This window comes from Nannospalax galili, unplaced genomic scaffold (assembly GCF_000622305.1).
Source record: "Nannospalax galili isolate Female #2095 unplaced genomic scaffold, S.galili_v1.0 scaffold1617, whole genome shotgun sequence".
Lineage (NCBI taxonomy): Eukaryota > Metazoa > Chordata > Mammalia > Rodentia > Spalacidae > Nannospalax > Nannospalax galili.
The window spans coordinates 1,094,070-1,116,845 of NW_008340915.1; the positions used below are offsets into that span (position 1 = coordinate 1,094,070).

Sequence of the window (22,776 nt, forward strand, 5' to 3'; positions counted from 1 at the left end):
TATGTCTTATAGGGTTTATACTGAGTACAATATTGTATAACTGTAATAATTCAACTGTAAACCTAAAAATTTATAGCCAATTCTGAAAAAGATGCATCTTAGCTTAGAAAATTGTTATTGAATATGTCAATGCTGATGTAATGAAATGCTTCTTCTAAGTATGTGGTTATTAAATGAATAATTTAAAAAATAATAATAAAAATACAAAAGCAAAAAAAAAAAATAGCAGTCTGATCTAATTATACAAGACAAAAAGATTGGCAGTTGTTCTAGTTTACCTTCAACTGCTATAGCAAAACACTCTGACCAATATCAACTTGGGGAGTAAAGGGTTTGTTTAGCTTAATCTCCTGTGGCACAGTTCATCACTGAGGGATCCCAAGGTGGGAACTCAGGGCAGGAACCTGGAGGCAGGAGCTGAAGCACAGTCCATGGAGGAACACTGCTTACAGGCTTGCTCCCCTGGCCCATGCTCAGCCTGCTTTCTTGTAGGATACAGAACAACCTGCCCAGGTGTGGCACCACCCACAGTGGGCTGGGCCCTCCTATATCACTCAAAAATCAAGAAAATACCCCACAGACATGCCCCAGGCCAGTCCAATGGAGGCAATACCCCAATTGAGGCTCCCTCTACCCAGGTGTGTCAAGTTGACACTAAAGGTATCCAGCACAGGGGTTGATTGTAATTTGGATATAGAAGGCTCAAATCTACTCTTTTGTAACCTCATTCGTCACTAAGGTGTTATATATCAAAGAAGCTTCTTTTTGCTACAGATGGAGACTATCACAAAAAGTTACAGAACTGATCAAACATAGAGAATAAGTGTCTGTGAGCACTTAGCCCTAAGCGACACATCTTCAATGCAACCTCTACACATAAGATGAATGCATCTCCCAACTCTCACCAGAGAAGTTTCCTTATTCAGCAGATGGTGATTAAAAACAGAGAACAAGAAGCTGCAGAGTGCTTGTCCCTGAAAAGGACAGATATTTCAAAACTTCCCCAAGGCTCAAGGATCACTACAGAAGAGGAGGCAGAAAGACTGTAAGAGCCAGAGGGGGTGGATGACCATAGGAAACAGAGCCTTTGAGACAGCTGGTCAGTTACTCATATGAACTCTCAGCAATGGTGACAGCATGCACAAGTCTCAGGCAAGCTCAAACTGACAAAAATCCCAGCTGAGACATGAGGAAGTAGGGAAGAAATCCCAACCCAGCTTAAGGAATTTTTGGCAATTGATGGCTGTGGAGAGGAGGAAAGTCAGCATCTTACAGGGATGAGATGCTTTATGGGCCAAGTGGATGAACCCGTACTGAAAGGACATTTGGAGACACAATCAGGGTACATTAAATTGGTCAGAGAGCAGCGGGGGAAGGTGCAGATCAAGGAGGGGATCTAAATATCATCAAATTATATTGTACGAAAATCACAAAAATACAATTTAAAAAACATTGAAAAAAAAAAAGAATAGGCTTGTTACCACAATAGCCACTTGAATGTCTGAAGTTGAAAAGGCTGAAAATATCAAGTTTTGGCAGAAACTGCAGGAGGAAATATAAAATACACTCACTTCAGAAAACTGGCTATTTCTGAAACAACAGCTAGTGATCTCACTTCTGTGTATTCTTAATGACCTTAAAAATACTTGTCCCACAGAAAGACTTGAAATGCAAATATTTGCAACCTACTATTCATGGTAAAACTAGCATCAATATACATCAATCACTAACAGGATAAGCAGGATGTAGTATGTCCATACTTCAGAATACTACTCAGCAGGGAAAAGGAAGCAAGCACAAAGGCATGCAAATGCAGGTCAAAGTCAAAAATCACTGTGAGGAAAGAAAGAAGCCAGTCTCGAAATCATAGGTTAGACTATTTCATTTACCTAGAAATGTCATGCTGATCTACTATGACATAAAGCATTTCAGCATTTATTAAAGATCTGGAGTAGAAGAAGAAGCAGATCATAGAAGTCCACAAGGAAACTTTCGGGCAATGGAAATGTTCTGCCCCTTGATGGAGAGATTATTTTCACAGGTGTACGCATCTCCTCAAACTCATCAGACTGTTCACTTTAAATAAATGTAGCCTATTGCTTATAAATTAGTAAAGTAAAAAACATACAGGCATTTCAAATGCAAGCTATTTTCCAACCTGGATACATTAAAGCCACAACAGAACTACATGTCACTGTAGTATTATAACTTTGGAGGAAATACTTAACCTCTATGAGCCATAGTTTTTCTTAGCTATAAAAATGAGATAATAAGACTTACTGGACAAAACAATTACGAAACTGAAATAATTATGTATGTATTCAAAAAATGTCACGTCTGTAATTTTATCCTTTTCTCTAAAACAACATTAGTTTCCTTTATCCTGCTGCTTAGTATAATTAAATCTGATATGTTCATATATCTCACCAAATATTATTAACATATAAAGAAAAAAGATGAAAGATTCTGCCTAGTTTAGCCATTTGGTTAATGTGTAACGTGAGACTTCTTTTTTGTGAAAAGTATGGCAATTTATTGGGGGCATTTAATACAGTAAATGCTCAGTACATAGGATAAACCCAAATGACTTGGACCCTGACTACATGGAACTTATAAGTACACATCAAACAAATTATTTCAGATAAATAATTGAATAACTATAATTGCTACAAAAAAGGAATCTAACCTAGTTTGGTAGACTGAAAAAAACCGAAGTTCTCCACAGAAATATGATGAAGAGACTAAAAAGACACTACACATCAGATGTTTTTATGGACACTGAGTGACACATGGTAAATTAAGCACTAATAAGATTCTTGGGGTCTAGGGAGGTGACTCAGTGAACAAAAGCTCTTGCTGCTCTTACAGGAGTGGAGTTTGCTTCCCAGCACTAAGGTCAAGTGACTCACAAGTGTGTGTAACTATAACTCTAGGGGATCCCCTCTTCCGTCCTCCCTCCCCAGCCACCACCAATCGTGTGCACATACACATACATACAATTAAAATAAATCTTAAAAAAAATAAAACAGAGGCTGAAGAGATGGCTCAGAGGTTAAGAACACTGGCTGATCTTGCAGAAGACCCAGGTTTGATGCCCAGAACCCACATGGTAGCTAACAACTGTCTATAACTCCAGGGGATCCCTCTTCTGACCTTTGCGGGCATTGCACAACAGGAGTGCACTTACATGCAGTCAATACACTCATATACTAAAATAAAAATAATAAATAAAACATTGAAAAAATTAAAACAGGGGCACCTGCACACATGCTCTAGGTAAGTGCAGCCCTCACCCCTCAACAAAGAAGCTTCTTTTTGTAGCAAACAGAGAACCACACTGTCAACGCAGAGACTAAGTGACTGTGGGGTGCCCAACCCTAACTGGGAAATCTATTAACACAACCCCTACACCTAAGGCTCAGGGAACATCACAGAGGGAAAGAAAGATTGTAGGAGAAAGAGGACCAGGATGCCTGCTTCTAGACACAACAGGGATGCTGCGTCCATGAACTCTCAACAAAATTGTTGCTTGCATCAGACCTGCACAAGACCATGTCAGTTGACATGTCAATATGGATGAGGGAAATTTACAAGGTTCCATTCCTATATGAAGAGCTACATAGGCAAGCAATGGTTGCTGAAGAAGGAAGAATGAGTTTTCTCCAGGGACAAGTCCCCTGAGAGGTTTCTCAATCCTAAGTGGTCAGTCCTAAGCACAGGTACATAAGGGCAACACTAATTGGACTCAGTAAGGAGGGAGGGAGGGAGGCACACACACACACACACACACGAATGCATGCATTAGAAGGGGATGGAGGATGTGGGAAGAATTAGGGTGGCTAGTAATTATAGAAAATACCATGAATTTGAGAAGACTGGGGCATAGGAGTAGTTGCAGTGGGGACAGAAAGGGGTTGAAATGATGTAAATACAGTGTATTCATGTATGAAATTCCCAAAAATAAAATAAAAAATAAATTAAATGAAAAGATTCTGTTGAAAGTGCTAAAAGAGGATGTTCACAAGCATCAGTGCAATTCTTCTAAGAGGCCACAACATTCTACGCAGTCAGAGTACTGGGGTTAGTAAAGCTACTTCATACTCTATAATTTCTACCTTTAATGAGAGAAAGGATTTTTGTAGTCCAACAAAGGAGAACTGTCCTTAGATGATGCTCCTTGAGGGATTCCCAAGTATTCAGCTTCACATGACTGGGCATTTGTATCCCACTGGCCTTTTGGATTCATGGCAATTATCATCCTTCCTTTCATCACAAAGATTATTAGATACTGATTTGAATGCAACATAATTCTGGGTTTAGCTGGCACGATCTAAATGCACTGGATCAGATGTGGCTGAACATTCAAGGACAACAGCAGATGAGTATTCATAAACCTGGACATCACATGAGATAAGCAGATAAAGCAACTCAAAGAAATCTGACTCTACTGTGATTAAAAAGCAGCTATAGGCGCTGAAGAGATGGCTCAGCAGTTAAGAGCACCGGCTGCTCTTCCAGAGGTCCCGGGTTTGATTCCCAGCACCCACATGGCGGCTAATAGCTTTCTGTAACTCCAGTTCAGGGGATCTACACCCTCTTCTGACCTCTGTGGGCATTTCATGACACAGAGAATACACTCAAATATATAAAATAAAAATAATAAATTTTTTTTTAAAGAAGGAAGCTGTGGGTAGAGTTCCTTTGCCTGAAGGTGAAGGTTATTCACTTTAAGCACTTGTTTCACACTATACTGACCTGGAGCCAGAACACAGCACATGTTACAAGCAAATGAGCAGGAACATAAATTATGAGAGAAAGAATGAGGTCCTGGATCCCCAGAAGTCTTCATCATCACAACAAAGAACAGTACAAGACACCACAGGGAACAAGAAATTTCAAAAGATGGCTTCCTATGCCACTCTAAGGCAGCATCAGGAGGGTCTGGTGATAGATTCTGGGAGAGGCAAGGGAGGGAGAGTCAAGACTATCTTCCAGGTTGCCATCCAGGCGCAACAACTACTGTCAGTGCCATTTAATGAGACTGAATGCACTGAGGAAGAGCTGGTATTGGGGAGGAGGGGTGGCAAGCAAGGGAGATCAGAAATTGGATGGAGACAAGCTCAATGTCAGGAGTCCAGGAGATAGCACCATAATCTATCTGACTTTCTTCAGAGGGTTATAATGACAGGGTTTCCCTAGTACATTGAAAAACGCTATCAATGTTTTCAAAATGTATTCAATAGAAAAATCTTTATCTCCAGCTTTTCTCAAAGTCCCTCTCAGTTTCCAAATAAAGTCACAGAGAATTGGAAAACTAATGAACAACTTTAAGACTGAGAGTTGAGATAAATTTGGGGAAGGAAAAAAACAGGTTCATATTTTTCTTTCTTTAAAGTCCATATACTTCCACCCATTAGTCTAAGGGACAATTTGGGAGTCCCAAAGGGAGACTATGTTGGATCAAGATTCAGTGGTCACTGGTTTGTTGTGTAACAAAGTACCACATGCACAGCAGCTTAAAACAATACAATTCATAATCTCACAATTTCTATAGGTCAGGGGTCAGCTGGATGCTATTCTCCAATTCTCACACCAGAATGAAGGCACAGGGTCACACTCTTACCAAAAGTTGGGAGCCCTTTTCCTAACTTGTTCTGATTATGGTAGAATTTTATTACTTGTGGTAGCTGGACTGCAGTCCATGATCTCCCTGCTATATGTTGCCCTGGGTCATCCTAGTCCTTGACATGGGACCCACTCCCTATGAGGCATCTGCTACTATTTCTCATCTCTTGTTAAGAGCTTTCTGGGGCTGGAGAGATGGTTCAGCAGTTATGAACACTGGCTGTTCTTGTAGAGGACCCAGATTCAATTCCCTGGGAACTGGACTGGCAAGCTAACAAGGGTCCATGACTCTATTTCCACAAAAACCCAACACCCTCTCCTGATCTCTGCAGGCATTGCACAACATGGTATACCTACCTACACACAGGCAACACACACAATACACGTAAAAATAAAAAATTTTTAAAAATATTTATTATTTACTTTTATTTTATGTGTGTGTATTGTCTGCATGTAGGTAAGTGCACCCATGTCATACAATGCCCACGGAGGACAGAAGAGGCTGTTGGATCCTCTGGAACTGGAGTTATGGACAGTTGTTAGCTGCCATGTGGGTGCTGGGATTCAAACCCAGCCAGAAGAGGGCATCACATTCCTTGGAACTGGAGTTACAGATGGTTTTGTTAGCTGATGTGGGTGCTGGGATTCAAACCCAGGTCTTCTGCAAAAACAACCAATGTTCTCAACTGCTGAGCCATCTCTCCAGCCCCAAATAATAATTTTTTTTTAAAAGAGTTGTCCTGATAGTGCTGTGGCAGAATAGGGACTGAACTAAAACATGAAGTTTTAGTTTAGTCAGTTTGCTGAGGAAACCAGTGCTTCATTTGAGGAACAGACCATACATGATAAAAATCCAAGAAATACAAATGAGAGGGGCAGGAATTATCAAGGGCTATATCCACACACCACATGTCTGGAGGCTTTGGGGGCTCATTCCTCAGTACTCTAGTAAACTTCCATTCTTGGGGCTTTTCCTTTCTTAGTAAGCTTACTCTATATTTCTAATCATATGTCCCTGGTGTAATCCTTTGCCCTGGGACAAAAAAGACTGGAATCCAGTGCCCTCTGAACTCTGCTCTGCAGCTCTGCACCCGTAAGCATGGTTTCCTAGACCGGCCTTTCTCACCATTATTTTTTCTGATCACCACAGTTAACATAAAGGCATGATTTTTTTTTTCCTCCATCTCCCTCCTAGTGATGATCAGAATTTTCAGCTTGTTTGTAGTTTCTTTTCTGTGAAACTCTAATAAAATTATCCTAGCACTTCCTTCTCGGTCTACTTTTTGTTGGTTCTTTTTTGTTTTGCTTATAATTTTATGAATTCTTTGAGAATTTCATACAGTGTACTCAGTCCTATTCATTTAGACTCCCTCTCCAACTGTACCCCTATTGGGTGACACCCCCCCCATACTGCTTCATGTCTCTATTTTTTTATTAAAGGCCTACTGAGTCTAATTTGTACTCTCCCTTGGAACCTTGTCAACCTACCTGGCATCACACCCTTAAACTGGCTCTCCCTCTCCCAGAAGCTATCAATAGCCATCATTAGACACTTGAATCACATTGGCCACACTAATCATGGCAGTAACAATTCATCACAGTTACAGACCCACCAACATAGGGGAAGGAATTATACACAAGGGCATGAGTCTGCCTACTAATAGTAGAGTATCAAGGACATATATGAAGAAATAAATAATTCAAAATGGTAAGCCACTGAGCAAGCAGCAGTAAAGAAAGGTGAAAGGAAATACCATTGGCTTCTACCTCAAAGGTGCTGAGAAATTAACAAGTGATATTTAACAAGAAAGTTCATCCAACTGGGGCACAAAGTGAGTACCAGGGCAGGCAGGACTACAAAAGAAGACCGTGACTCACACAAACATGCAAGCAACAACAACAAAAAGGGTAACGCAAAAATTCTGGGTAAAAACTACAAACACGATCAGGACTTCCTCTAAGCAGACAAAATCCTTTAATATGAAAAGATATACTGTAAATCAGTGAATTGGTATGTAGTCTAAAAAGTAAATAACTATATCCAGATGTTTTGGCCAGAATGGAGATGGGAAAAAGTAATACAAGAGAGTGCTACAATTCTTTAAAAACAAACAAAGAAGCAAAAAACAAGACAGTAATCAGCACATCCACCACAATGGCAAAATCTTAGGTGGATAAAAGTTACATGGCATTGAAAACGTTGAAAAACTGGGGTTTTTGCACAAATTCTGATAAATTTCCATAATTGTAAAATACATGTTAGTACTTTTTTTTTTTTTTTTTGAGACAGGGTCTCCCTGTAGTCCCAGCTATCCTGGGACTCACTATGTAGACCAGGCTGGCCTCAAACTCACAGAGATCCACCTGCCTCTGCCTCCCAAGGGTTGGGATTAACGGCGTGCGCCACCATGCCCAGCCACATGTCAGTATCTTTTAAACACAAACATATGCCTATCTCATGACTCAGCACCTCTACCCTTTAAAGTGATCCCAAGAGAAAAGAGTACATGCATACAAAACCCTTTAGAGCAGGTTTATTTGACACCCTCAAAATGGAAGTAATAAAATCTGTTAAAATGAGAATGAATACATTCTCTAAGGTCATAGAATGGAATACTACATTATATACAACAAATTGATTCACGTAACAAAAATAAATCTCACAGACCTTTTGCTAAGTAAAAACAGCCAGACGCTGTTTTAAAGAACAGGCAAAATGAAGTGACAGCATTAGAAAAAAAATCAGAAAAGTGTTGACCATCAGGGGATGGAACTGACCAGAAAAGGCATGAGATATCTGTCTGGCTATATATAGACACATAAACAGCTAAACATTGGAGATAAGTACACTGTACACATTTTACTTTGGATATATCTGCCACAATAAAAAGTGAACTATAATAAAAGTGATAATATCAATAAAGAAAAGTAGGAGATAAGACTGTTGTGGGGAGAACAGAAAGGATTTTCCCTTATAGGGATCTAAAGTTTATTAGAGATACAACTCCTATTTAAATTATTACTTATAAAAATACTGACAGCAACTACAATTTTTAAAACATAAAACACAGCAACACAGCCCTCAGGTTCTCCTTCCCATCAGATCTCAACATTGGTCTTGGTGGTTGCAAAGGAGGGAGAGCACGCTGAAGCTGGCCTCACAGCCTTGTAGCCTGGTATAAGCATGTGGGCTGGATTCAAACAGGGCTGTGTTTAAAAACAAAACAAAACTAAACAAAACACAGCAACACAGAAGCCATTTAAAATGTAGTATATCATAAAATTATTAATATGAATAATTATATAATAGTATAGTATTTAAATATAGAAAATACAAGTTACTTAAAATAAGCTAGTTCCCTCTGGGCAACATATTTGTTTTAATAATTACGTGAAAATCAAAGGAAATATGTGAGTGAGAAGGAATTTCAATTTTGTGTGATGTTACACTAAATTCTGTATTTCCATTAAGGATACTATATCTACTGAGTTGTTCAGAGTAAACAACTTAGGCATGATTGAAATCACTAAATTTAGGTGCCAATAATCATTGTGGCAAAACATCTTTCATTACAATTATTAAATGACTGTGTAGTGGGGCACACCTGTTAGTCCCAGCACTCAGGAGACAGAAGCAGGTTGATCTCTGTGAGCTCAAGGCCAGCTTGGTAGGGAGTTCCTGGTCAGACCAGGCTATATAAGGAGACCCTATTTAAAAAAAGAAAATAAAAAACAAAAACAAATCCACCAAGAAGGTATGGAATTACTGGTTTTCAATAAGAGTCTCAGGATCTACATAAAGTTCATGGTGGTAAATGGTTTGTTTCAGTGACAGGCTTGATTCTATCAGCAACCATGCTATGAGGAATATGTCTATTAACAGGGAATTGCTGGCCTCCCACGACAACTAAAAAATTATTTTTCAGGTGAGCTACAAATTTGGTTACCTGATTCAGTGGTGGTTAACTTTAATGTATTAACTTGACTGGGCAAACAATACTCAGATACATAGCTGCTAAGATATTATTTCTGGGTATATCTTTGAGAATATTTTAATCCTAGACTGGGAAAGGAAAATCTCCCTCACCAATGTACCATTCAATCCACTGAGGGCCAGGACAGAACAAAAAGCCAAAGGAAAGGTGAATTCATCCTTCCTGCTTGAGCTGGGACATCCACGCTCTACCCACAGACACAGCTGCTTCCAGCTTCCTTCCCTAACGAAACCAGAACGTAAGCCACTCCAGCTCTGGGGCAGAGACCTTACACTGGCATCTACACCACTGACCCTGTTTTCAGGGCTTATGGCTTAGAATGAAATTTTTATCCCATGATTTGACATATCATGGGACTTCTCTGCCTTCACAGTTGAATAAGCCTACCTCCCCTACCCTTTCCATATACCTATCTATCTACCTACCTACCTATCCATCCATCCATTGTGCTCTATGGAGAACTCTGAAAAATATGCATACATCTTTTTTTTTTTTTTTTTTAGAATTTATATTGTTTTAAAAAGTAATTTCAGGGGGCTGAAGAGATAGCTCATTGGTTAAGAGAACTTGCTATTCTTCCGGAAGACTTGAGTTCAGTTCCTAGCACCAATGTTTAGTGGCTCACAGCTTCCTGTAATTCTGTTCCAGGGAATCTGACACCCTCTTCTGGCCTCTTAAGCACCTGCACACATGTGGTATGTACACAAACAGACATAAACACATAAACATAAATAAAAATAGATCTTTAAAAATAGTAATTTCAACCTCTCTTTCTTTTAATAATTGGATCCTGATGGAGCTCACACAAAAGGTTACTCTGCCTAACATCACCGTGACCCTGACTCCAGAAGCCACACTCTGAACCTCTGGCTAGCTCTGAAACTCTTGACATGAGGAGCAGATGGACAGATTCAAATGGTTGAGAATCGAAGACCCTGGAACTTTTCAGATAAATGAACTTTGCAGGAAAATTTTAACTTCTTTTTATAAGTGAGAAAACTAGTTAAGTGATGTGCACAGGTTTGCAGAGAAATTTACCTGCAATGCACTTAAAAAAGTTGCATGGTATCTGGATTTTAATACTAATGCAGAATGGATCTAAGAATAAAAATAAAAGTCATATTATTCAGAGACTAAAATGGGTACTGTAATTAACAGATTAACCACAGCTTAAAAAGAATAATTTAGGATTTGCAATATAAAAAATAAAGGGGGGGTTCCTGCTCGACCATGGTTGGCTTCGCTTGGAAGCACAGAGGAAATGATTCCTTTGTGTTGACCCTCCTCTTTATAGACTGGACACTGGTTCAAGTCCATCTGGGGGGTCCCCTCGGCCTCCATGATCAAGAGGACAGGTGACCCACCACCATTATAGACATTTTGAGAGATGCTCATAGTCCCCTGGAACTTGTCGACCTAGGAGGGAAAGGAGCAAAGTGTCCTTTATGTCCCTCTGACCAAATTATTATAGGCCTCAAAGTACGTCTCTTAAACACCCAAGAAGGTGAGTTCCACCAGTCTGGTATTTTTAATTATTGTGTGTCATGTAGATAAATCTTGGGCAAAGCCCATCTGTTCTCAGATAAACCTTTGACTTATCTTCATATAGGCGGAACTGATAAAAGAAAGGAGCCAGGGGCTCCTCCCAAGCCATGTGACCCATGAGGAACAGATCCTCAAATGGCCTTAAGAGTAAAAATAAATTGGTTTATCTGGTCCAACTGTATGGCCTTAAACACCCAAAAAGAAGGTATAACCAAAGATTAAAGGGGCCAATGAAATTTCTTAAGAGTCCATATGCATAGCTAAAGGCTACATAACAAGCAACAGGACACTGGTTCAAGTCCATCTGGTGGGGTCTCCTCAGCCTCCTTGATCAAGAGGACAGGTGACCCACCACCGTTATAGGACATTTTGAGAGATGCTCATAGTCCCCTTGAACTAGTCAACCTAGGAGGGCAAGGAGCAAAAACTGTCCTTTATGTCTCTCTGACCAAATTAGTATAGGCAACACAGCAGACAGTAGCAGGGATATCAGAATATAAGGGCTCTAGTGGGGGAAGGGAGGCTATAGGAGGGTGCTATCTGGGAAGTAGGAATAAAAATAAATAAATAAATTTTTTTAATTAAAAAAAATTCTTCAAAGCATAAAAATTTCCTCCTTAATTGGTGGATGTGAAAAACATTACCACTGAAATCTACCTGATAACTTTTTATCCATGCTCAGTTGCCAAGGAGCTCAGAAAGTAACCGACTGTGATTAGTAATAATCAGATATACAGAGAAAAGAAACGCATGTGCAAACATCTTAGTGTCAATTGCATTAAAAATGAATTTTTCTGTATGAAACTGTGTGTTTTAATAATGAAATGGAGATCTTTTTTAAAGGTTAAAACCTCATTTAATTTTATGTCTTATAGGGTTTAAACTGAGTTCAATATTGTATAACTGTATTAATTCAACTGTAAACCTAAAAATTTACAGCCAATTTTGAAGGAGATGCATCTTAGCTCTGGAAATTGTTATTGAATATGTCAATGCTGTTGTAATGAAAAAAGTAATAATAAAGAGGGGTGCTGGAAAGATGTCTCAGCAGTTACAAGCACTGGCTGCTCTTGCAGAAGACCTGGGTTCGGTTCCCAACACACATGGTGACTGGCAACCATTTGACTCCAGTTCCAGGGGATCTGCTATCTTTTTCTGACTTCCTTGGGCATTGCACAACATGGGTATGTTTACAGGTATGCAGGCAATAGACTCATACACATAAAAAATAAAAAAGAATTTAGAAAAATAAATAAAATAAAAAGGGGAAGAGGGTAGGGTGACAGCTATAACTCCAACATTTTGGGCTTGGGATTGAAAATGGTTATAGGTATTCATAAATTGCTAAAAGCCTAATACTTGAAGAAGAAAATAACACATTAGTCAAATTACATTAGGTTAGATTAGATACATCTAAATAAACTGAGAAACTTTGGCTATCTTCACAGTAATCTAACACTACATAACAACTACTCCCCTCAGATCAGCAAGATGGCTTGGCAGGCAAGGGCCCTTACAACCCAGTTTTGCAACCTGAGTTCAATCTCCACCCCCAATCCCTGACTAATGTGGTGAAAGGAGAAAGACAACCAACTCCTGCAAGTTATCTTGATTCCCATGCAAGTTGTGGCATGTGCATGCACAAATATATACACGTGTACACACACATACACACACACACACACACACACACAAAATGAATAAATAAATGTAAATGTACCCTGTTTGAATTTCAGTGCTTAACAAAAAAACTTCATTATCTACTCAGTTCACCAGATTGGAAGATCGGTAATCAGCCAAAATGTGTCTCTTGCTCAAACCCAACAAAGAATATCATGTCTAACTGATTCTACTTCCAAATTAGCTTTTGAATCTCTTCCCACTTGTCCTACGAAGCTGGCAGAGTCTTCTATAGGCTTTCACCTGAAGTAACAATACAACTTGCTCCTTGTCATCAATATCACTGCACTCCATTTTCTACACAGACATCAGGCCACTTTTTCTAAAACACAGGTCTGTTACCTATATAAAATCCTCAGAAACTGACACCTCAACATCCATAAGAGAAAACCCAAACTTTTATGTTATATTATACCAGCTCTTTGGAGATTTGGTCATCTCTCTCTTTTATCCAGGTCCAATCTCCCTCTCACACTGTGCTTCAAGCACAACAAAATGCATATAATTGCATGGCAGTTACATGTAACATCTGTGTACTCAGTTACATTCTCTCCCTAGTGCAGTGAGCTCCTTTGCCTTGGGCAGTTGGCCAACTCATTTTCCAGCTTCATGCAAGGATTCTTCCTTTGTAATGTCTTCTGTGACTTCTCCAGGAAACATAAGTATCTTGTACTTCATGCTCAAAAATAGTTGTAACACTCGCTAGAACTATGACTATCTGCATGCCACACCTTCCATAGCATCCACATTGCCCCCTTATGCAGGAAATGTTCTAGGGGAGGGCCAAGTATAGAGTTGGTCTATAAATGTTGACTCTATCTTGTCACCACGAGTATGTCAGCTGCATAAGCCTAAGAATTGGGCTGAGTAAGTGTTGTTAATGTCATATGACAAATGAGTAATCTAGCTTAGAAAGGTAAAATGACTGGTCCATCAAGTAAAAGTATAATGAAAAATAAGAGCTCTTCCATTAAGCCAGACCATTCCCCAAGCTATTCAAAGCACAAACAGAGCTGCACCAATATTCCACATATGAACATCACTAACCAACTGAACAGGGATATGTAAATTAGTTAACTGATGCAAAAATCAGACATTAATGTGCAAACAAACAGGGACTTATTTGAGCTAAGTGGGCATGAATATGCAAATGAACTGGCTGCAATTCAGTAGATGTCATCACAATTCTAGGAATGAACATCCTATATTATGACTATTACAATATTCATGTAGCATTCATACATACTATCATATATTACTGTAATACGGGCTTTTCGAGTTTAAATTTGTGGGGAAGCCAAAAGTAACTTGATGCATATTTTCATTCACACCACATTTACAAACTGGAAATCAGATGTGAACACACAGAATTCTGAAATCTCTATAAAAAAAAACCAAGCTGCCACTATCATTTGCAGCTTAAGCTGAACATTCTATTTTAAACTGAGGTGCTTTAGAAATGGGATAGGCTGATCCCTCATGATCTGGCTCCCCTGCCAGTATGTCCAGCCTCATGGACCTCATCCGCTTCATACAGCACAGGCTGATAACACACACTATAACAGCTGCGTATAAAACACCGTTATTTCTCCTACTGGGGTCTTAATAAAGTTGCATGGCTATAACACTTTAACAATATTCAGAAAATTCAGTATGTTATTACATTTAGCATTTGTTGACATATGCTAATTACCCTTATTTTCCTATCATCATTTCTATACCATTGGTTCTTATTGATTCTTAAGCTCTTAGATGTTAGGATGGTCAGTGGCAAATAGTTTTGTGGTTCTTTCCATTATCTGTTTCCTGAAAGTAACAATTAGAATAAGTCTATACATATAAACTTAATAGAAAAGGTCCCATCACAATTAAGCTCTGAAATTCAGCAGTGTAAGAGATTAGCCTCAATTCAAACATCCTTTCATACACTAATCCATGCTGTGTCCTGTAACTGAAATGGTGGCCCTTTTCATCTGGGAAGACTTCCATATTTACAAAAGCCTCTCTACCTCCACCTGCACCTGCACACACATCCCAGTAGAACATGTGTATACGTAGCACTCCATCCCAGTGTGGATTACAGTGTTGTCATCACTTTTCATGAATGCTGAACTGATTCAGCTACAAACAGGGCTTAAGGAAATAGAAAAATTAATCTAGAGATCTAACAACCCAGAATTTATTCTCTCTGAGGTGGCATGGTAGCTCCAGCCCAGAACTCCTCAGAGTTATGATACTGCAGCATATCTGAGGTCTATGCTCTTCCTTTCTTTTAGCTCTATGATTCCTATAGTGCTATCTCATCTGCCTTATCTGAGATGACTCATCACATTTCATCAAAATCATGTCTTCTCATAGTTGCTGGGCTAGAAGAAAAGGAGAAGCTGTTTCTTCTCTCTAAGTGAATGACCTAAAGTGATAGGCATTACCTTTTCTCACACCCTACTGGCCAAAATTAAATTACATGTCCATGGCTGGCTACACACAAAGTTTAGAAATGTTAATATTCTATGTGGCCTGGTTCCTTCACGAAAATCAGGAACTGTATGAACATGGAGCAAAGAGAGAACAATACTGGATGTTAAGTGTCAGTCTCTGTTACATACTTACAGTCTCTTTTCTTTTGCCCTTTGGAAGTACAATTTGATTGAATTCATTATTGTATCCTGGGGACCTAGTGTTTAACACAAGTAAACATATTTCAAATTTGTACAAAGTAAATATGCAGATATAGAAAACATAAGGAACAAAAGCAGTCCAGTTTATGACTCCAATTCAGACTATGAAACTGTTATCTTAGGCGATGAGGGAAAGAACAGAATTGCTAAGTCAGGAGGGAAATTATCTACATGTTATCTTTCTACGAACTATTTAAGCAGAAGCACAGCTCAGGAAGAGTTCACAAGTTTGTTGTGGGCATGGAGTTTCAATGGTACAGATCAAAGAACCCATCCTTCTGCTGGAAAACCCCAGATTTGGTCTGGAATTCTAAATGGAACATTAAACTAGATACATGGTATTATGTTTAAAGTCTTAAAAGACATTTTTTAGTTAACTTGTTTATTTTTGCACTTTATATGCAATATATAGCATATACAAGAGTATATATGATATTTGTACAGTTTTTAAAAAGAATAATAAAATAAGTCTGTCTAAATCTTAGCTCAGGAAAGACTGCAAAGCTATCATAGGTGAAACTCTGTGCAGTCCTCTCTCTGACTCTGCCCTCCATCTTCTCCAGTGGACATCTCTTTCCTGCAGTTCATAGTTATGTTCCCTTACTTTAGGTTCTTCATATTTCATCACAAAAAGGCAGTAGCCTAACTAACAACTGCATGCTTCTGATCTTCACCCAAATAGAGTTAGATACTCTGTGTGTATGTGTGTTTGTATGTATGTTCATATGTATGTAAGTGTTTTCTTATGTGACTAATTTTGAGTCACACTGTACGTGTGTAGTATAGTTTATTAATGTCTATCACTGCATAGCATTTCACTTTGCAGCTCTACTGCAGTTTATGTAAACATCCTCCTGTTATGAGCTTATTAGTTGCTCATGGGTTTCTGTTATTCACACATTAGTACTATGAACAGTCTACTCAACAGTTCTTACATTTCACATTTGAGTTCTCAATCCATTAAAATTATATTTTTCTAAGTGATATGAGGAACAAATTCAATTCTGTTTTTTCTTTTGCTAGACAGATAATCAATTGTCTCACCACCTTTATTGAGTAGTCTGACTTTTATCAATCAGTAGTGTCACCTCTCTGCTGTCTCAAATTTCTACTGTGTGGAGATTTACCTGCTTTTGAAAGTCTTCACAGGTTGATAGTGGTAGTCTAGGTGACCACACTGAGGAAAGAGGAAGGGGCCAATGGGATGAGGCTTAAGCATGTGGGTCTATGAGCCCAAATACAACTTGTTAAACTATTTCAACTTTAACTTACTTACTATCCTGAATTGTAATATCAGACTTTAAAAAGAGAAAGGTTCGACAACCAGAAAAAACCATTTTGTATAAATTAAATCCACAACTGCTGAGCATTTTTTAAAGATTTGATTTATTTTTAATTTTTGTTTTGCAAACATGCATGTAAGTACACCACATGCGTCCAATGCTCACAGATACCAGAAGAAAGTGTCAGATCCCCTAGAACTGGAATTAAAGATATTTGTTAGCCATCATGTAGATGCTGGGAATCAAATTTGGGTCCTCTGTAAGAGCAGACAGTGCTCTTAACCACTGAGTACTTTCTCCAGCTCCCAAGAACTGCTGAGCATTTTTTTTTAATGTTCATATTACCCACAGAGGCTAACACATTGTAAACCTAATAACAAACATGGAAAAAATGTTTTTATTTCCTAAATTATTTCAAATAATGCATTAGTCTGCTCGTAACTTTTAAAAAGCATATTTATTACTACTTCTTAGGAGCAGATGAAGAAATTAGCATCTATAAAAAACTCTATTGTAAGTTTATTATCAGACAACTATTACAATAAGTTAAGATCATTTTTTTAAGCAGGGATATAAATATATTAAAGGGAATCAATTTTAACAGTATACTTCAGGCTAAAACAGCAGTGATAATATAAAAGATTAAGGTTATTTTGAAATAATTATATGTAATTTTCAAAAGAAAAAATGTACCTCTTTTCACGCACTCTGAATATTGTTACATAGCTATTAACAAAGTTATTAAGTAAAATTTAAAAGTCTGCAAAGAATTTTCTAATCAGATTTCAGGACATAAAGCTCAATGAGTGTTTCCTACATTTAAGAATGTGGAACAAATGTGTTTTGAGTATAAAATTGCTGTTCTGGGGCTGGCGAGATGGCTCAGCGGTTAAGAACACTGGTTGTTCTTGTAGAAGAACCGAGTTTGAATCTCAGTACCCACATGGCAGCTAACAACTGTCCATAACTCCAGGCCCAGGGGATCCGACAGCCTCTTATGACCTCCATGGGCATTGCACAACACGGGTGCACTTACCTACATGCACGCAATATACACATACACATAAAATAAAAATAATAAATAAGGGGGCTGGAGAGATGGCTCAGCTGTTGAGAACACTGGTTGTTCTTACAGAAGACCTGGGTTCAAACCCCAGCACCCACATGGCAGCTAACAATTGCCCGTAATTCCACTCTCAGGGGATCCAACAGCCTCTTCTGACCTCTGAGAGCATTGCACGACACAGGTGAACATACCTACATGCAGGCAACACACACATACACATAAAATAAAAATAATAAGTAAAAGCTTTAAAAATAAATAATATTTTCAAAGTTAAAATTGCTGTTCTAAATACTATGCCTCAACTTCAGCCAAACTGTCCCTAAAAATGTAAGCACAAATGGTATCTTGCTTTAAATGCTCCACTATATAACATCCTTTTATTTCAGAGTTTCCTGCTATAAATTTTCTCATAAGAACCATAATCAACCCATGGTTAATGTATCTCAAATTTTGTCTTACCTTAAGGCAAGTCACCTCTAAATAGATTAATTGCATACAATATAATTAAGTAGTCACCATTTCAGTCATCAACAACCCATTAGAGAGGAAAGTTTAGAAAATTCAGGCCAATAAAAGAGCCCAGTTTTCCCTGATGCCAGTACGTCCATATTTACTATGTAAAGCAAAGCCTCTTAGCAAAGTCAATTCTTGAGTGGTTGGAACTTTACAGAATATTTTAAAGTCATGGCTATAGAAATGCCAGTCATTAAACTAAGAGGAATGAAATGGCATGGCACTCTAAAGGTAAGATCATTGAGTACAAACACAAGTCTAAGTAGCCCCAAGACAGAAAAGAAACTGTAATCAAAACAGAATATACATTTCTACTTGAATCAATGGCTACTAATGAACACGACCCATTCAAAAGTCTTATTATCTTTAAAAATTAGGGAAGATAAATCACAACACTCCAATTCCTGTTATTAAGCCATTTCCTAGGGTTTCTCAAATAAACAAATTTGTGCCTACAAATTAAAAAATAAGGATAGAGACTTTCATAGATTGATACAGATGATAGATAGATGATAGATAGATGAGATAGATATTTGAAGTACACTTGCAGAATATAAAAAGTACACAAATGTGCACACACACACTCATACACATATAAAACACACAGCTTTGCACATATGTTAAGTGCATGCTCTATCACAAATGTATACCCCAAGCTCCCATCCAATATTTTAAAGAGCCTAATACAAGCAAGCATTATTCTAAGCACTTGTATGCAACAATGAATAATAGGATTTACACTTGAGGGAGAATGAGATATAGAAAATTAATGAGTTAACAAGTAAACAAAACACATTTAAGAAGCGTATCATAGCGAAACTTCTCTGATATTGTGCTAAAAAAAATACAGGATGAGGTGTAGGCTAGGAGGCTGGAGGAGATTAGAAAACAGTGATGAAATCTGAGCAGGAGACATAGTATAAGTCTTCTGGACTCAGGCACCAAGCAAAGCGTGGTCCTGATTGAAGTCATCTGAGGAGAGTCATAAAGTGAGCAGAGAAGAAATCCTAGGACCAAAACACTGTGGAAAAAAAAGTGTTGCTGCCGCTGTTTTATTTTGAGACAAGATCTCACTATATAGCCCTGAATGTTCTGGAATGAAGACCAGACTGGCCTCAAACTCACACAGATCTTCCTGCCTCTGCCTCCCAGGTGCTAGGATTGAAGGCCTGCGTCATCGTACCTGGCTGAAAACCGGTTCTTAAGAAGACTCAAAAAGAAAGTAGTTGCTAAAACATCAAGTAAGCTGATGTAGCAGAGCTAATGCAAGGTCTGCCATGACGGTAGTCAAAGCCACTGTGACCCTGAGGTGAGTCAACTCAATGGATGGGAGGTGAGGAAACAGTAAGTAAAGAAGCAGAAGCAACTACCTTAGTTTAAAGCAATATAGTTATTCTGATTTGTCCAGTTTAAACCTTTTTTCTTTTTTTTTAATGTATGCGTGTATTGACTGCATGTAGGTAAGTGCACCCCTGCCATGCAATGCCTGCGGAGGAAAGAAGAGGCTGTCAGATCTTCTGGAACTGGAGTTATGGACAATTGTTAGCTGCCATGTGGGTGCTGGGATTCGAATCTGGGTCTTCTGAAAGAGCAGTCAGTGTTCTTAACTGCTGAGCCATCTCTCCAGGCCCTACAGTTTAAACTTTGAAGTTAATATCCATGATAACCCCCTTGAGCATCCAGGATGCGTAATAGCTTTGTTTTTTGGTTCCAGAAAACTGATGCACAAGTGAGCTGATTAAACTGTGTGCCACTCTTGAGAAAGGCAGTATTTTGATTTTTTAACCCTTGTGAGGCAATGTGTTTGTCAATTATATTACTCTGAGAAATTACACATTAGAACTGAGATGCTATATTCAAGCTAAATATTCATTAAAACTAAGATCTGTCTTCACCAGCAGCTCTGCTGCCTCAGCAGTACAATGAAGCAATGGAGAGGCTCAAAACAACAGGCAGCCAATGATTAACGCAGACACATATACAAGCTAGATTTCCACCTGTTCTCTCACACACTGTGAAGTAGCACCCCCACCTCCCCAGCCCCAATTGCCAACGGCAGGCTATATAATGAACCATCTGTACCATATCAACAAGAGCCAATGATGGGCTGATAATACCAAAGAAATCTGATTTTTAAATTATTTTCCCCTCCATGAATTGGTAGCCTGAGTAACATTTTTAATTGCGTGATAAATTCAACACACTGGCAAGAACTTAACTTCGTAAAATTTGAGCTTTTTAATGCCACTTTGATGGTCTTTATGGTGAATTTCTTTGCTGCTCCTCTGTAACAGAAGGAAAAGTTGACCCCATGAACCACACCACTGGTAGGAGAAGTCTGGAGCTATGTAATGTTAACAGAAGAGACCAAAATCTTCTCCAGTCTCTTATGCTTTGGCTGAACTATTCAATTATGCCTTTTCAAGGGTGAGCTGAAATGCAGATCTCACTGTGGGCCTTGGAATAGTCAGATTAATGAATAACTTAAAAGGAGGAGCCATGTTTAAATATTTTATTTAGTATTTTTATTTTATGTGTATGTGTGCATTGCCTGTGTGTAGGTAAGTGCACCCGTGTCGTGCAATGCCTGCGGAGGACAGAAGAGACTGTCAGATCCCCTGGAACTAGAGTTATGGACAGTTGTTAGCTGCCATGTGGGTGCTGGTATTCGAACCCGAGTCTTCTGCAAGAACAGTCAGTGTTCTTAACCGCTGAACCATCTCTCTAGCCCTGTCCCCCCTCTCCCCCCGCCCCTGGTCTTTTTGAGACAGGGTCCCCCTGGAACGAGTTATGGACAGTTGTTAGCTGCCATGTGGGTGCTGGTATTCGAACCTGGGTCTTCTGTAAGAACAGTCAGTGTTCTTATCCGCTGAATCACTTCTCCAGCCCTGGGGGGAGCCATTTGTAAAAGAGGAAGGTGTGATATCCTCTCTTTTTCCTGCTGAAATGTTAAGAGTACTCATCAGAGAAACATTTGCTCCTGAACCAACTGCCATCAAACTTTTATAAAAGTCACCTGATTTGTATCTCACCAAGTGTCTGATGTGTCAGCTCAACTAAAGTGCTTATTAATGATTATCACGAGCATGGTGTTTTGCTAACTACTTTTTGTTTATTATAACCAAAGATATTCCTCTTATCTTGCTGAACATGGTAAGTACAACAGACTTCTGCTTGAAAGTCCTATATTTCAATGAACTTTTTGAAGGATGACAAAGTTATAGATTATAGTAATTTTTCCATTACCCTCACAGAATAAAATTTCTCTGTAACTTAGCTACATTTCATTTTTTTTTTCAATTACATATAGCGGTTCCTCCTGGTCTTGACAGTTCAAGAGCAACTTATCTACTTAATAATGCTTATATACAAGGTAACTGCAGAGGACAAAAATGCATGTGTGAGCTCTACTTCTCCTTAAACTCAAAAAAGTATGAAAACCTACCTGAAAAATAAAGTCTGTCAGTGGCCTCACCTCCTATTAAGGTCCTTCCTCCCATCAAGGTGATCTCTCTATCCTACCTTACACTTAACTACCCTCATGCATTCTGTTATAGAGTCAGCCAGTAATTTTGGAAATCTGCCCTAAGAGTAACAGGAAATAAGTTATGATATCACTCATAGAGCTTATTGTTTTACCATAAACTTTAGCAAGTAAGCACTGGCCCACAGTACAGTATGGAAAGTACTCACAAAAGGAGCATTAAAGATGTGACAGGGAAGTACCACACAGTAAGGCCAAACCCCAGAGTATACGTGAGTTTGAAATAGGCTGGGGAGAGGAAAGGGAAGCGAGGAAGCTCACTAGAATAATAACTAAATTTTACTTAAACGTCAAAGAGAACTTAGCCAAAGAAAGATGACACACCATGGGCAAAAGGAATGTGTGTATGAACACTGCAAATCACAGTACTAGAAATAACACTGGAAGAAGAAGGTATCCTATCCCACTCAAGATGTGTCAGTTACTGTGTAAGCATTGATCAAAGCCCATGTGTCATAGCCTCCTCACAGGGCAGCTATTATTATTTCTTATACCATTTGGAGAAAAGAAAACAAATGCACAGAGAATCAGTAACGTGCCCAAGGTTGTTTAGCTAGTAATGGGGAAATAGGTTTTTTGATGTGGGTGGTCTGGGCCCATAGGCGGCTACTCTGCCTTGCCAGTTATACTGTCTGTTAAGAGATAATGAACCACAGAGGTGAAACTAAAATTCACTCCACAAGGTTAAAACACAGAATGCTCACTATTCTTAGTGTCTAACAAAAAGCATGTGGCACCAGTGATTCATCATATTGGCTAATAACACTTGAATCTGAGTGAGAGACAGGTGGTATTGCTGCCCCATTGATTACACGGTTTTACCTTTTTATCTGAAAGTGTCAAATGA

At 38.7% G+C, this 22,776-nt stretch overlaps 1 protein-coding gene and 1 non-coding gene across 2 annotated transcripts in view; one reads left to right on the top strand and one right to left on the bottom strand.

Annotated features, from left to right (window-relative positions):
- The window catches only part of Exoc4 (exocyst complex component 4), an 849,021-nt gene that overhangs the window by 579,002 nt on the left and 247,243 nt on the right, over window positions 1–22,776 (bottom strand). The window lies entirely within an intron of this gene.
- On the top strand, window positions 8,704–8,832 carry LOC115070889. The gene has a single exon (XR_003849992.1). It is a non-coding gene; the product is annotated as a small nucleolar RNA SNORA61 (small nucleolar RNA).